The sequence below is a fragment of the Ovis canadensis genome, chromosome 21 (genome assembly GCF_042477335.2).
Source record: "Ovis canadensis isolate MfBH-ARS-UI-01 breed Bighorn chromosome 21, ARS-UI_OviCan_v2, whole genome shotgun sequence".
Lineage (NCBI taxonomy): Eukaryota > Metazoa > Chordata > Mammalia > Artiodactyla > Bovidae > Ovis > Ovis canadensis.
Window position 1 is genome coordinate 27,688,959 of NC_091265.1, and position 12,022 is coordinate 27,700,980.

The 12,022-nt window shown below is 42.4% G+C and overlaps 1 protein-coding gene across 12 annotated transcripts in view; it reads left to right on the forward strand.

Annotated features, from left to right (window-relative positions):
- Nucleotides 1-12,022, forward strand: part of DLG2 (discs large MAGUK scaffold protein 2) — a 2,361,423-nt gene that overhangs the window by 1,978,239 nt on the left and 371,162 nt on the right. Inside the window, exon 1 of one of the 12 annotated variants that reach the window (XM_069564818.1) lies at nt 7,482-7,598. The exons of the other annotated variants lie outside the window; for them this stretch is intronic. The gene's annotated coding sequence lies outside the window, so the exon portion shown is untranslated. Of the gene's footprint in view, nt 1-7,481; nt 7,599-12,022 lie in introns of those variants that run through there. 12 annotated transcript variants of the gene reach the window in all.

The following is a 12,022-nucleotide window of genomic DNA, read 5'->3' on the forward strand; positions in this document are numbered from 1 at the left end:
GATCCTGACTCTAGACTTATAATTGTGAACTTGGGCAACTTATTTCTCTGCCTCAGTTTCCTCAGCCACAAAACGATGACCGTGTCTATTTATAGGGCTGTTAGTAGAAAGAGTCAAAATAATGCGTGTACATTTGATGCCACGTTTGGCACAAGGAAGGATTTAATAAATGCTTGCCCTTTGTTGTTGTTGGGCTGTTAAAGCATTTGCAAGGCCTTTCTGTAGAAATGAATGTAGATTTATTTCTGTTGCCCCAGAAAATGTATCAGAACCCAGAGCGCCACTAGCTAAAAGCAAGGGTTCGTGAATCTGACAGGTCAGTTTTCAAATCCAGTTTCTACCACATAATGCATAACTAATCTTCGATGAATTACTCAGCCTCGCAGAGTCTCCATTTTCTTGTGTTATGAAGCATTTACGGCAGCTCTGCTCTGCACTAAGTAAGTGGGCAGAGCAACAGGGTGTCATTTTACTCCATTGTAGTTAGTCAGCAGGGGACAGCTAACCATCTACAGGGCTTAAGAGAGAGCATACCTGCAGAGGGGGAGATTTTTTTTTTATTAAATCTCAAAGGACCCTATCAAGTGCATTTGTTTCTACCCTTGAAAATGTCAGAAATAAAATTTGTTCTCACATTCAAGTTGTCTTCATCTGGCTTGTCATAAGCTGGTCCTCAAGTGGCCATTCATTCAAAACAATTTCCCCTAGAAGAGCATTTGGCCTTTAGGGTTGACTAGGTTCCTTTATTTCTTGAAGAGCAAAAAAAGGAAGGAAAAATGTTGGCTTTGGAGACAGATATCTGAACTTTGCTTTACTTGCTAACTAGCTCTGAGAACTTTGGACAATTACTTGGCCTCCTTGAACTAAATGTCCTCTGCAAAATAGGGCAGGCTTGTATGTCAAAGAATTGTTAGGGGGCTTAAGTGTGCCAGGGTGTAGGCACCCAGCCTGGTGCCTGACACAGAGGAGATCCTGCCTTCCTGGGCAGGAGCCCCAGCAATCCCAGAGCTCATGGCTCTCTGAGCCAGCCTCGAACACCGGCCTTCTGATGATCATCCATCTTACCCCAGGGACGTGGCCCCTGGCAGCTGAAAGCTGGCCTCTGGACCATCTCCCACACTTTTAGTCCGTGAGCTCCCCGCCTCACACCCTGCGTGTACCTGGGATTCTAGTGTTCCCATGCTCTTTCTGTGTGCCCTCAGTGAAAATCTACCCTTCTGGAAAGAAATCGGATGCCCCATTTCACCTTGAAATTGAATATCATGAAAAAGGCAAAGTGTCATCCCAACTACATTGAGATTTTAATAGTATAACAAGCTTAAAGCTAGAGCACTGACTCTCAAATGGTAAAATTATAGGATTTGCAACATTCCCCATGAGAAAAGAATTTCTGAAACGCAGGAGAGTCCTTCATCGCCTGAGTCCATTTTTACACTTCAAAGTTGACTACATGAGGCTGTGATCTCTCTGACAGCAAACCCAAACCTTATTTTTATTGATTCCAGTACATGGTGCAGCCTCCGGCAGGTTATGGGTATTCAATAAATGTAGACTAGATGGTCTTAAGGCCATGTCAGATGTATAAAAATATTTCCTAGCCCACACCACTGCTCCTAGATACAAATATAAAACCATTTATCAAACACTTGGGAGGAGGGAGTTAGAAGAAATAGAAGTACTTTTCTTTAATATTGAGGAGAGAGGGTGTAAATTTCCTTTACTTACAAGGGGGGGATTTCATAAAAGAAGAAGGACTTGAATTGAGCTTCCCAAGGCCAGAGTGGCAGGATCACCCTGTGGCTCCTGAGTAGACAGAGTATTCCCAGCAGACAGCAAGAGAGCAGCTCAAAAGCTACTAGGGCTGATGACGACGCTGGAAGCACTTGTCTGAGCAGCTAGTTTTGGAAACCTGCACCCCAGCGTACATTTTCCTATCTGCATTTCAGTTTCCTCTGAACATTTTAAACACTTCTTCTCCCACATCCCCTCTCACACGTCTCCTACACGCTCCCGATCCTCCATCTCTCCCACATATATAGCAAAAAAAAAAGGGGGATCTCTTTCTCTGTGATACTAATTTCCTCTAATCTTTGCTCAGTAACGTATCACAGTCGGAACAAGTTTCAACTCATTAGTTGACAATCTTAATGTCACTCGCTTTAAAGAGTCATAGATTTGTTCTTTTACTTAATATCCAACAAGAACTATGAATTTTAATGTACCTTCCCCCCACTGCCTGGGGCTGAAATTTCCACAAAATTGAACTCAAATTGGAACATTTTAAAACTATTCTGGAAAAAAAAAAAAAAAACAAGGAGATTTATTTTACTGCTTCTTCTTTACTGTAAAAACAAATAACATGAACTTTACTGCTTGAATATGTTTAACCAGCAAATAATAAGACTTTTCCAATGGTTCAAGTGGTAAAGAATCTGCCTGTGATGCAGGAGACATGGGTTCAGTCCCTGGGTCAGGAAGATCCCTTGGAGAAAGAAATGGCAACCCACTCCAGTATTCTTGCCTAGAAAATCCCATGGACAGAAGAGCCTGGAGGGCTACAGTCTGCAGGGTCAAAAGGAGTCAGATATGATTGAGCACACAGGCACAGTCTAACCCAAAAGAGCCCCAGATTTACATTTTACATGCCATTCACATTAAAAAGTACAAAACTGAAATGTGCTTTTAGCGGTATCAGTAGCAGTATTAGGTTGAACCATTGGACTTCCCGGATGGCGCTAGTGGTAAAGAACCCACCTGCCAGTGCAGGAGACATAAAGAGATGCAGGTTCAATCCCTGGGTGGGGAAGAACCCCTGGACGAGGGCATGGCAACCCACTCCAGTATTCTTGCCTGGAGAATCCCATGGACAGTGGAGTCTGGCGGGCTACAGTTCACAGGGTCTCAAAGTTCAGGTCATGACTGAAGCAACTTAGCGTGCATGCATACAAAATTACCATTTTTCTAGGTCAGGTCAAATATTGGCAATTTTGTATGGTTCAAGCTAATATGGATTCATATTTCTCTAGTATCCGCAGAACCCTCACAGATATCTTGGTCCTACAACTCTTGAGCAGAGGTTAAGGCCATAGATGATAGTATGTAAAGTGTCTTAGAGGGTTCACATTAGAAAAGTCACCTCTGTTGGTTTACTCTTAAAAAGGATGTTTAATGGCTTCCCAATTTAAAAGCAGTAGCCATCATCCATTCCGTAGGTTTCTGTGTGCATCATCTCACTCAACCAATATGACTCTGCAACTCTTTTGAAGAAAATATCCCAAACACTCTGTAGATGTGAAAAATGGAGTCTCAGAGCAGGTCACCTGCCCAGGATCACACAGCGGGTAAAAGACAGTTCCACAATTCCAAGCCTAAATCTGCTGGCAAAGCTCATACTTTTTCCCCTGTGTTACACTGCTCCCACTGATACAGGAAGCAATGAAGGAAGAGAGCAAGGGAAGAAGGAAACGAAGGAAGGAAAACAGGTCTTCAAAGTGAAATACCAATTATCAGCTGCTGCTGCTAAGTCGCTTCAGTCATGTCCGACTCTGTGCAACCCCATAGACGGCAGCCCACCAGGCTCCCCCGTCCCTGGGATTCTCCAGGCAAGAACACTGGAGTGGGTTGCCATTTCCTTCTCCAATGCATGACGGTGAAAAGTGAAAGTGAAGTCGCTCAGTCATGTCCGACTCTCTGTGATCCCATGGACTGCAGCCTACCAGGCTCCTCCGTCCATGGGATTTTCCAGGCAAGAGTACTGGAGTGGGTTGCCATTGCCTTCTCTGTTATCATCAGCACTTAATAGTATGGATATATGTTGAGTTCTTTGCATGGGATTTTAACTTTCTACAGCTAGGCCCTTGAGATGAAACCTGATAAAGTAAGAGATCTTCTTATAGACCCTGAGTGCCTCAAGAGAAGAGGTTGTATCTAAATGATCTTGGTATCTGTAGACCGTGGCATAGGACCTGAAACATAGTAAGTCCCAAATACGTGCTTTGAGAATGAATGTGTGAATGAGTAAATAAATGAATGCCTTTTACAATGGAGGGAGGCAGAATAGGTACATAGCTCTTTGCAGAATCAAACATCTTACTATATATATATATATTTTTTTTTTTAATCACATGATTGAGTCACAGAGTCATAGCTCTGAATGGGACTTCATGGGTTCCCTTGCATATTTTTTTGTTTGTTTAATGAGTCAAGGAACTAAAGCCCAAAATTCCAAAGCTAATTAGTGAGGAAGCTAGAGCCGCATCCACTAAGTATTCTTGAAAATATACTCATCCCTGGATTATGCCACCTATCGGGACATAAAAACACTAATCTAAAATAGTGAATTATCCTAACCCCATCCATGAACTGAGAACTTCCAGATGTACAAGCTGGATTTAGAAAAGGCAGAGGAACCAGAGATCAAATTGCCAACATCTGCTGGATCATAGAAAAAGAAGGGAATTCCAAAAGACATCTACTTTTGCACCACTGACTACACCAAAGCCTTCGACTGTGCGGATCACAACAAATTGGAAAATTCTTAAAGAGATGGGAATACCAGACCACCTTATATGTCTCCTGAGAAATCTGTATGCAGGCCAAGAAGCAATAGTTAGAACCAGAAATGGAACAATGGACTGGTTCAAAATTGGGGACGGAGTATGACAAGGCTGTGTATTGTCACCCTCCTTACTTTACTTATATCTAGAGCACATCATGTGAAATGCCAGGCTGGATGAAGCTCAGGCTGGAATCAAGGTTGCCAGGAGAAATATCACCAACCTCAGATATGCAGATGACACCACTCTAATGGCAGAAAATGAAGAGGAACTAAAGAGCCTCTTGATGAAGGCAAAAGAAAAAAGTGAAAAAGCTGATTTAAAACTCAACATTCAAAAAACTAAGACCATGGCATCTGGCTCTATCACTTCATGGCAAATCAGTTCAGTTCAGTTGCGTCCAACTCTTTGCGACCCCATGAACCGCAGCACACCAGGCTTCCCTGTCCATCACCAACTGCCCAAGTCTACCCAAACCCATATCCTTTGAGTCAGTGATGCCATCCAACCATCTCATCCTCTGTCATCCCCTTCTCCTCCTGCCCTCAATCTTTCCCAGCATCAGGGTCTTTTCAAATGTGTCAGCTCTTTGCATCAGGTGGCCAAAGTATTGGAGTTTCAGCTTCAACATTAGTCCTTCCAGTGAACACCCAGGACTGATCTCCTTTAGGATGGACTGGTTGGATCTCCTTGCAGTCCAAGGGACTCTCAAGATTCTTCTCCAACACCACAGTTCAAAAGCATCAATTCTTCTGAGCTCAGCTTTCTTTATAGTCCAACTCTCACATCTATACATGAATACTGGATAAACCATAGCCTTGACTAGATGGACCTTTGTTGACAAAGTAATGTCTCTGCTATTGAATATGCTGTCTAGGTTGGTCATAACTTTCCCTCCAAGGAGTAAGCATCTTTTAATTTCATGGCTGCAATCACCATCTGCAGTGATCATGGCAAATAGATGAGGAAAAAGTGGAAACAGTGACAGACTATATTTTCTTGGGCTCCAAAATCACTGCAGAGAGTGACTGCAGCCATAAAATTAAAAGATGCTTACTCCTTGGAAGAAAAAAATTATGACAAACCTAGACAGTGTATTAAAAAGCAGAGACATCACTTTGCTGACAAAGGTCCATTTAGTCAAAGTTTTGATTTTTCTAGTAGTCATATACAGATGTGAGAGTTGGACCATAAATAAGGCTGATGCTTTTGAATTGTGGTGCTGGAGAAGACTCCTGAGAGTCCCCTGGACAGCAAGGAGATCAAACCAGTCAATCCTAAAGGAAATCACCCCTGAACATTCATTGAAAGGACTGATACTGAAGCTCCACTATTTTGGCCACCTAATGCGAAGAGCTGATTCATTGGAAAAGACCCTAATACTGGGAAATATTGAGGCAGGAGGAAAAGGGGGTGACAGAGGATGAGATGGTTCAGTGGCATCACTGACTCAATGGACATGAGGCTGAGCAACCTCCAGGAGATAGTAGAGGAAAACCTGGCATGCTGTAGTCCATGGGGTCCCGAAGAGGTGGACATGACTTAGCAACTGAACAACAAGTTATATTTTGATACCCTGGATATATATGTGAATATACATACATTCTATGAATATGGATATACACACATAAAAATAATTGCAGCACAATTTACTTTCTTTAAAGAAATATAAATGTGAACTGGTTTATTTTTCCCACACAGCAATTAATAAAGATCAAGATGAGGCAGGAATTTCTAGATGGTGGAAAGTCAAATACAAGCTTTTTGTTTTGAGAACCCCACCCGTCTACTAATCCTAAAGTGGATTAATACCACAGAAAGGAAACTTACATGGCCAGACACCCACAGGCCAGCAGAAACGAAACCAAGAACGTTACTTTTCATACATACAAGACACTTTTACATACATTATCCTGAAAAAACATGTTGTACAATTACACATACTTTCTTAGTGATTTATCATTTTATGCACATTTATTTTATCTCCTATTCATTGCGGGGGGGGACACCTTTTTCCTAGTTTACCTCCCTTTCTTATTATACCTGACTTTGAAGAGAAGCAATATTTAGAACTGGCTCATTCCCTGCAAATAGGTGATAAGCTTGTGTAATCTGATCTAATATTCATGGTTTTCTATCAGTCATTTCATGTCTCCAGTGTGACTTTTCCCCAAGTGCTTCTGTCAACCCTGTATTTTGTATTTGAGCTTCATACTAAAATCACATCAATGCAGTGATGTTTTCACGCTTTTATGAGGGAATGAGTTGTTGGCAAAGGATGGGTAAGAAATGAAGGTTGCCATAGAGGTGATGTAAACCTTGAACTATACACATGCTCAGAAGCTTAGGTTAAGCCACTGTTGACTGGCTGGTGCTAGGAAGGAAAAAGGAGAAAGTGAGAAGGAAAACTTGGGGTCTAAAACATTCAGCATGTAATGGCTATTTTAAGAAGGAGTATGAGCTTTCGATCAATTCCTTGATATACAGTAGGGCTCTACATTAGACAAGAACAAGTGGGTTTTTTTTTTTTTTAATGTTTTCAGCAGCTCCATGGCCTTATAAAGCCTAGGGAGCTTCCCCAGAAACCCAATGCAGAAAAACCCTAACTTCAGGCTTGTCTTTGACTTAAGAGTCACAGAACATCAAATATAAACAAGACAGCCTGAGATGACATTTCAAAATAGAAGCAAAGAACTTTATTTCAGCTCGAGAGTGAGCTCCTCTGGTTTGCCTATATTTGAGAGCTAACTCAATGTTTCGGTCTTATTAATTTGGGGAATGAGAAAACCTTTATTTTTTATTAGCATAATTATAGGGCTCTGGAAGAAGCAAGTCAGTTTGGACTTCAAATGGGCAACCAATTCCAGAAAGTCTGCGTTAGGTGGCAAACAAGCTAAGTCGTAGGCTGTGCTTCCAACAGAGCAGGAGAAATCGACGGGAGAAGAGAAAAAACGGATGTAGTAAGAAAACCGATCGGTCAGAGGGAGGGGGTAGGAGAAAGGCGAGAGAGACGGGCGGCGGGAAGAGAGCCGCAGAGGAAAGGTAAGGAAGCGGGAGGCAGCGGGGAGGCGGTCGCAGATGCAGCTGCTCAGAGGTGAGGAGAGGATCGCGGAGGTGAGACCCCGAGCGGGGCGGAAGGATGGGGAAGGGAGGAGGGCAAGACAAAGCGGAGATCCTGGGGAGCCCGCCTCCGCGGAGCGTGGATGTGGTCACTTCTCCAGATGGCTAGGTGTTGGGCAAAAGAGAAAACTGCAACGGAAAGCTGCACGCAAGACTAAATGGTAAAGGAAAACGAGAGAGCGGAAGGAGATTTGAAAGAACATGGAGTTCCATGTTTGGGTTCCACTGAAGCCCAGTGCCAAGAACAGCAAGGGGTAGTTTTGTGTGTTATTTCTCGGATGCTGGCGGCTGTCAGGGCGGTGGATGAAGTCTGAGAGTTGGGGTTTCAGGCAGCTCCAGCGCGGCTTCACCTCCTCCCGCCTCCCACACCCTTTACTGACTTAATCACAGGATGTGGCCGAGCCTGCAGCCCGCCTTTCAGGGAACCAGACCAAGTGTAGAGTGAAGTACAGTCCAAGGAGGGAGCTGAGGGGGAGGGTGGGACCCGAGGCTGAATTTGGCCACAGGAAACATCTAAGGCTTTGACATTGATTAAGATGCTGCGGGTGGGAGGGCAGGTTGAGCTCTCTACAATGCCCAAAGTGAGGGAGTTACTGAGTGCAGGGGGTGGGGAGAGGCTCTGAATAATTGGGGCTAAAAGGAGCAGTCCCTGGAAATCAGGACTGTGAGAGCATGCTTGGAGGGGGTGGTTTGAGAAAATGGGAAGGCTGAGTGGCCCAAGGTTGAGGGCAGGCACTTACAGGAGCTGGGCCAGCTGTTAGAAGGCATCCTCTGCACCACGTGGTATAAGGGATGGGGGGTGGGGGAGAGGCATCCACTGGGCAGCATCTGGCATAGATGCTTGTCACCGAGTGTCAGCTGCAGCCTGAGTGTAGGGGAGAAAGCAGGTAGTCTGTGTTTACCACGGGCTGGAGCTCTTATCCCAGCCCAGCCGGCTTGGAAGCTTTTAATGTCCCTGTGCCTCAGTTTCTTCATCGTAAAAGTTAAGCTCAGCGAAGGTCTTGGGAGGACATGCAATAACAAGCCCAGCGCAATACCCGCTTGCTCAATAGTCCGTTATTTGTATTCTCTTTATTAGTAAATTCCCACATTTACATTTCTGGTCGCTGTTTAAGGAAAGTCCATTTCACTGGGTTTCTTCCCTCTTTAGTCCCTCTCTCTTTTCTGTCTCATCTCTTGATTCTTTCTCCCTCCCTCCCTTTATTAACTGAGCACTTACTTTGTGCTAGGAACTGCACCATGGCAGTGAAACCCGGTTTCTTGATGTATTTTTTTCTCTAACTATGGGAGTGTGGCTTTTCAGCTTTGTTCACATCCAGAGCTCCGGCAACTAACCATGGAAACTCAGACTTCACTGGGGAGTTGTTTTCTGTTGGGAGCTTCGTTCTGTGAGCTAAATTGGGAGAGCTGGAAGGAGGGAATTGGTTAGTAATTAGAAAAGATTTAAAGGACTGAAAATACTTCCCTGACTTTTTAAATGGAAAATTTTCTGATACTTAAAATATTCACTCGGGATTGACGGCAAAAGACTCCACACAGCCTTGGCTAATTTCTGAGGCTCTGATGTGTGCTTGAAGGAAGAAAGGGAGTGAGGAAGCACAGGTAATTCCAGAAGTCCTTCCTCCTCACTCTCTTGATTTTTTGCAGTTTGTCTTTTTAGAAGAGTTTTGAACTGACTCTGTTGCTTCTTCTAGTTCTCCAGATTAAGAAACTTTGTAATGAAATCATTGCCTCAGAATTAAGGCTATATTTTGTGTGGTCCAGCTAGCACTTCCCACATTCAAGACGGCAGCTCCAGGGACTTTCTGATGGTCCAGTGGTTAGGACTGCTCGCTTCTATTGCAGGGGGCACAGGTTCGATCCCTGTTCGGGAACTTAAGGTTGTGCGTGCTGCTGCCACTGGAAACAGTATAACCAAAAAAAAAAAAAAAACCACATTGCCGCTGCAGCTCAGAAAACTCCACCCTTTAGGGAAAGCTGACTGCCTCTTGTCGGAGTCCTGCATGTCTCCTCCACTCATTCTCTTCTCATCACTTCCTTTTCTAGTTTTTTTTTTTTTTTCATTACTAGCCACTGCAATTGACAACCAATTTTTTGGTAAGCTGATGAATAATGCCTTTTTTTTTTTTAGAGGAATAGGAGTCTTAAGGCATCTTCAGTGGGAAAAGAGATTTATCCTGCACATGTAATTGCAGTCAACCTCCATAATAATCTGTGAGGAAGGGAATTTGTGCCACATCCTAGAAATACATGAGGATTAAGACGATGGCTGGGGTTGTCCTTGTGAGGCTTGGAGTCTAGTTAGTAACATTTATTCATGAAAAGGTAATATTAATGGGCAAAGAAAGCAAATTATTTAACACTGTGTCATTTGGTGTAATTTTTAAAATAACTTTATATGGAGATAAATAGATGTGCTTTTGTACCTATATACAGTCAACCCTTGAACAACGTGGGTTTGAACTATGTGTGTGTGTGTGTTAATTGATCAGTTGTGTCCAACTCTGTGACTGCCATGGACTGTAGCCCTCCAGGCTCCTCTGTCCATGGGATTCTCCAGGCAAGAATACTGGGGTGCATAGCTGTTCCCTTCTCCAGGGTAGCTTCCTGAGGAGGGATTGAACCTGCGTCTCCTGCATTGGCAGGCAGGTTCTTTACCACTAGCACCACCTGAACTACCTGGGTCCACTTATACGTATAGTATATTCCATCAGGTAGTATTCTAGGCATCAGGAATACAGCTGGGGATATTTTTGTATGTGTAGAAAAATGTATAGAAGTCATATTTATTATCAGTGGCTACCTGAAAGTTAGATTAGAAAGGAGATATTCAATTTATTTGTCATTCTTTGGTATTGTTTTCATTATTGAAATGTCTGAATTATTTCTATGCCTTAAAAGATAATAATAAAACATTAAAGGAGGATGAAAATTAAAATAACACATAAGAACAGCAAGTAAATTGAGTACCTTCTTCTTTTTCCTTAGGTAATCTTTCTACAGGTAGTCATTAAATTACCAGGTAATGATTCTAGGGGAAAAAAAGAGGATTAGAAAATTACCATTTTCCAACCCTCAGTAAAATAATTGTTTCAGACAAGCATAGTAGATGCTGAAAAAAATGGAGATGGAAGTTTACTGGAAAGAGGATATTCACATGGTTTCAACCAATCACAGATTTGTGTTTACAAAGATTCCTTTAGAATAGAGAGATCTGGTGGTCCTCAACCAAAGAGCCGAACTTTATCACCAATAGTGAGACAGTCTCACATTTTGGTCCTCAGAGTGTGATGCTGAGTAAACAATATTACTCAAGATTTTGTGAAAAAAGTTTGACCTGATACTGATCTGAAAGAAACAGACAAATTCAGAATGTGGAACAGTCTATAAGCCTCTGGCCTGAACTGTTAGGAAAAAAGAAAGCAAGCAAGAAAGGAAAGGCAGGGAAGGAGGAAGGGAGAAGGGAAGAATAAAAGGGGGAAGGCAATGTCATTAAAGAAAAAAGAAGGTACTGTTTTAGATTAATAATTACTGAAGGCACAGTAACAATCAAATACAGTGAGTAAACCTTGCTTTGATCCTCCTTGATTGAAGGGGGGCAAAAACTATAGAAGACATTTTGAGGACAATTAAGGAAATTTGAATAGGTACAGTATATTGGATCAAGTGTAACAATGGTTATATGGCAAATATCTTCACACTGAGGAGATACCTTGCTGGTATGTTAGGTTGGAAATGGCCCAGTGTCTGCTACACATTTCAGATGGTTCAGAATAAGAATGTGTGTTTCTGTATGCGTCTCCTCTGTCTTCTGAGATAGATGGGAGATAACAACTGAGAGAAAGACAGGTGGGCAGAGAAAGTAAATGTGCCAAAATATTAGCAGCTGTTAAAACTTGATGAAAATATGCATTTTCACTGTACTGTTCTTTCGATTTTTCTGTAGTTTGAATTTTTCAAAATAGTTGGGAGGGGGTTTGTGGCAAAATAGTCCAGATCAAGACTTGGGGTGACAGTAGTAAATTAGAAGAGAAAGAACAAAAACTCAAAGATATTTTGAAAGGAAAATAGATTAATAAATATCATTTCTCAACCAAAGTGGTAAGAAACTGTTCAATTTTCAGCATTTGTGTCTTTGCAGATCTCTGATTTGACTGATGAAACAATTGAAAAGAGGATTTAAGAGTCCTTGACACAGTTTGCCTGAACTTGGAAAAACTGTTTCTGAGTGCTCTTAGACCATGAGATGATGAACTTATTTTTAGGTGATGAATAAGTAAGATAAATGCTAAGATGTAATCATGGACAACAGTCATCTGATACAAGATACACAGGAGCCCAAACAC